The sequence below is a fragment of the Capricornis sumatraensis genome, chromosome 2 (genome assembly GCF_032405125.1).
Source record: "Capricornis sumatraensis isolate serow.1 chromosome 2, serow.2, whole genome shotgun sequence".
Lineage (NCBI taxonomy): Eukaryota > Metazoa > Chordata > Mammalia > Artiodactyla > Bovidae > Capricornis > Capricornis sumatraensis.
In genome coordinates, this window is record NC_091070.1 from 124922146 (window position 1) to 124926652 (window position 4507).

Sequence of the window (4507 nt, forward strand, 5' to 3'; positions counted from 1 at the left end):
ATGCCACGGAGCAACTAAGCTTGAGTGTCACAACTAAGCATCCGTTCAGCCAAAAATAAATTTCAGAAAAAGAGACAGAGAGAAAAGTGCATTCAATGGACTTCTAAGGCATTATGCTAGTGAAATGACTCAGAAAAAGACAAAAATATATGATATCATTTATAGGTGGAATTTCAAAATTCAACAAACTTACACACTACTACATATAAAATAGGCAAATGATAAGGACCTACTGTAAGGCAGAGGGAATTATACTCAGTATCTTGTATTAACTTAGAAAAGAATCTGAAAAAGAATATATAGATACAATCATATAAATATATGACTGAATCACTTTGCTGTATACTTGAAATTAGCACAAGATTGTAAATTAACTATATTTTAATTAAACAAGAACAAACAAAAATATAGCAAACTAGCAAATACAGCAAACCAGAAGCTGACTGACAGATATAGAGAACTAGTGGTTACTAGTAGGGAGGGGAAAGTGGGCAGGGGTAAGATAGAGACAGGGATTAAGAAATGCAAACTATTATGTATAAAATAAGCCTACAAGGATATATTGTACAACACAGGGAATATAACCAATATTTTATGATGACTATAATGGAATATAACCTTTAAAAATCACTACATTGTATACCTACAAGTCATATAACACTGAGCAGCAACTATATTTCCGTTTTAAAAAGGTGTATCCAAGAGAGATTGCCCACAAGTGAACACTGATACTCCTCTCAGTTGCTTAAAAAATATTTCTTTATTAAATGTGCTCCACAGATATCTTTTCTGCATTTATAAGCTGAGTACTGTGCTAGATTCTTGGGACAAAACTATGGATAAGACGGATATAGAACTCATTGTCATGGAGTTTGTAGGCTACTTGCAGGAGAGAAAGGAAACAGGGAAAACAAAGGATAAAATGTTTCAAATATGAAAAAAATAAAAGATAACAAAGAAGAGGGGGAGATGGTTTTAGATAGAGCGGTCAGAGAAGGTCTCTATAATGAAGCGACATTTAAGTTTAGGATGAGAGAGAGCTCCCCTCAGAAAGGTTGGAACAGGAGTTGGGGCTGACTCTAGGCAAAAACCTACTAACAAGCGAATCAGGCTAAAGAATAACTGTAAGAGTTGAAAATCTTTTTTTTTTTTTTTAACAAAAGAACCAGTAGAATGAGGAAAACATGACTGAGTTCTCCCAACAGTTAGGCCCTGACTGATCCCTGTGTCTGTGTCATTTCAGTCCTAGGAGGTCAGTTTATCGTTCAGCCTGGATGATTGGATTAGAGAGCTGACACTGTCCACATCAGGGGCTGTGCTGAGAGCACTTCATTGATAGTGTTACCCTGTAAGTCTACCCCTGTCCTAGTCTCTCCTCTTTCCTGAGAATTTCCACCAGGAGAAACACTGAGAAGCAGTCAGAATCTCGGAGTTTAGTCAGAATCATTTCTCTTGAAACAGGCAGAAATCCAACTCTAATTTATTTATTAGATAAATAAACAAATCACATTATGTTTGTGGGGGGATAGATTTAGTCATTCATGTAACCGAGAAGAACAGGGATAAATTAGGAAAGACTGAATTGAAGGCCTCATATAAACACTGTTTCCTCCCTCTTTCTGCTTTTCTTTGCTTTGACTCCACTTTCAGGCCACACCCTCCAGCATCTCTAGTTTGTGTTGTCTTTTCAATTAGCAATTCCAGCAGGGAATGAGGGCTTCTTTAACCTTCGCTTCCGGGTCACATGCCCATGTCTGACCCCACTGCAGGTCTGGGATTTGGGAGGTGCTGACGGGCAGGTCTGGGTTACAGACCCAGACCTGGAACTGAGGATGCAGAGACAGAGGTGGGGGAAGGGTGACAGCCTCTTACAGACAGATCTACAGTTCTTTAATCAGTTTAGCTATTTTCATTTTAACTCTCAAGAAAGATTCTTTTTTTTTTTTATTTTTAAATCATTTTACTGTTTATACTGTAGTCACATTTGAATTGGCAGAACTGTTCCCATGACAGACCAGAGACCTGTTATTCAAGGAAAAATAAATGAAGGTTTCCCTAAAGCTTAAGGAGAGACGTCCCATAGTAACTAACACAAGAATGGCTGTAGCAATCTCAGACAATGGTGCCAAGGTGCGTGAGCAGGTAGGAACAAAGTGTGCTCCAGAGTAGCTAGCTGGCCTACACGTGTGTGTTGGCCTGAGAGCACTGCTGCTTCCTAAAGGGATTTTCTTATTATGTTCGGTAAGTAGATGACTTGTAACAGATGTATAATTGAAGTAGGGTGACACTTCCACGGCATAAATTCTACAGGTTTCGGGACAGGTTCTACAAATTTCATTGGTGATTATTTGTTGCTTAATTATGATTCTGCAAAGGTAGATCCCATAAACAGACATCCAGGGAAATTTTACAACTGGTGAAATTCTTAAGCCAAAAAACAAATAGCCACACATAACAAACCTACACACCATGAATTGAAATGGTGACATGTTAGGCCTTCCGAAAGCACCAGAGCAGGAAAGCTTATTCAAACAGAAGATCTTCATCCTTCTCTTCAGCCAGGAGATCAGCAGGCTCCATCACCTCTCCGGCTGCCCTCCGCTGCTCCAAGTCCTTATCAGACTTTTCCTTAAGAATCTTTTTCTTTTCCTGTATTTTCTTTAACCTGTAGAACTCCTCTCGCTCTCTTTCATCCAGCTCTGTGATGATATAAGCAAGGGTACGTTCAATCCGGGGAATGATGACATGTTCAATAGCATTTACACGCCTGTTGGTTATCTTAATAGCTTCATCCAAAGTAACAAAGGAAGTCTGCAGTGAAGCCAGTTCCACCAGTAGTTCCACTGCTTTGGCATAATTCCTCTTCGGTTTAGCCAACTGTTCCCCACCTCTGGCTAAACCAGTCAGTTCATAACTGTCAGTTCCTTCATGATAATGTTCAAATACTGGCAATGTAACACCTGCTATGTTATCTTTCTTTGCTCTAATCTTCACTTGGGCCTTATTTACATCTTGGATAACTGTGGTGCTGAAGTCCCCTGCTGTGAACTTGGCCTCAGCAAGTGAAAAGGCAGCTTCTCTCATCACTTCACCCATCAACATTTTAGTCTCTATTATCTTCTTAAGGATCTGTCGAAATCAAAGAGTTAAGGCATCAGATTTTTTCTTCAGGAGGTTTCGACCTGTCTGCGCTCCTTTCAACCGAGCCTTCATGATGGTCTGTGCCATTCGCGAGGGAAAGATTTCAACTCGGTCTTTGCCCGACATTCTGACGATGACTGCTCGGCTCGGGTCCCTGGCCGGGCAACCGTGGCTGCAACAACCCAGCCACTGAATCTTTCTCTACCGGAGTCAGCTGGTGTGTCCTCAAGAAAGATTCTTATTGACTGTTTTCCTATGCGACCACAACTGCAATGGGAATTGGGGAGAGTTCCGCATCTGGGGACTGTATAACTTTAAGCTCCCACTTGCTAATGTAGTTCAGTCGTGTGGAGTTCTGCTGCACTCTAAACATTGACCTGAGGGGCTCAGTCTTTAAGGAAAGATTTTAGGGCTGATTCACCTTTCAGTCTTCAGCCTAATGGCTGCTATTGTGACCTTTGCCTGGGGGCAATTTGAATCAATGAACTGGGGGTAAAGAAGACTAAAGATAGGCCTCTTGAACCCAGGCTGTGTTCTAGTGTATAGCTCCTTTAATTAGGGCGACCTGTTTTAGAGCTGTCACTCCAGTGTAATTATTAATAGCACCCCTACTCACACTCAAAATTGCTCCATTTGGATGACAAATTATATAGTCACCCTACTTAAAATGGGGTTATTTCTTCCCTTTCTTAAACAGGAATGGCATAGTAGGAGGAGTCTGAGATAGACTCTGCAAATACTCTTTCCATTATCAGGGGTTTGTTTTTGCTTTTTAATCTTCAAGCCTTTGCTGTCACTCTGGAAGGAGCAGAGAATTTCATTTTTCCTATCGGGCATGGCTCAATACATCTGATTCTTGACCATTTAAGTTTCCCGGCAAGAGGCAGAAAGAGCATCTTTTAGCCAGACTGTAATTTCTTCCTCATTGCTTCTACATAGGCCCAGGTTCAATATCAGCATGTCTGTTTCTTTCAGTTCAGTTCAGTTCAGTTCAGTCGTTCAGTCGTGTCCGACTCTTTGCAACCCCATGAATTGCAGCACGCCAGGCCTCCTTGTTCATCACCATCTCCCAGAGTTCACTCAGACTCAAGTCCATCGAGTCAGTGATGCCATCCAGCCATCTCATCCTCTGTCGTCCCCTTCTCCTCCTGCCCCCAATCCCTCCCAGCATCAGAGTCTTTTCCAGTGAGTCAACTCTTTGGATGAGGTGGCCAAAGTACTGGAGCTTCAGCTTTAGCATCATTCCTTCCAAAGATATCCCAGGGCTGATCTCCTTCAGAATGGACTGGTTGGATCTCCTTGCAGTCCAAGGGACTCTCCAGAGTCTTCTCCAACACCACAGTTCAAACACATCAATTCTTCGGCG

General features: G+C 41.5%; 1 pseudogene; it reads right to left on the reverse strand.

Annotated features, from left to right (window-relative positions):
• Nucleotides 1–2355: 2355 nt before the first annotated feature.
• Nucleotides 2356–3324, reverse strand: LOC138073667 (V-type proton ATPase subunit D pseudogene; annotated as a pseudogene).
• Between the last annotated feature and the right edge of the window lie 1183 nt (nucleotides 3325–4507).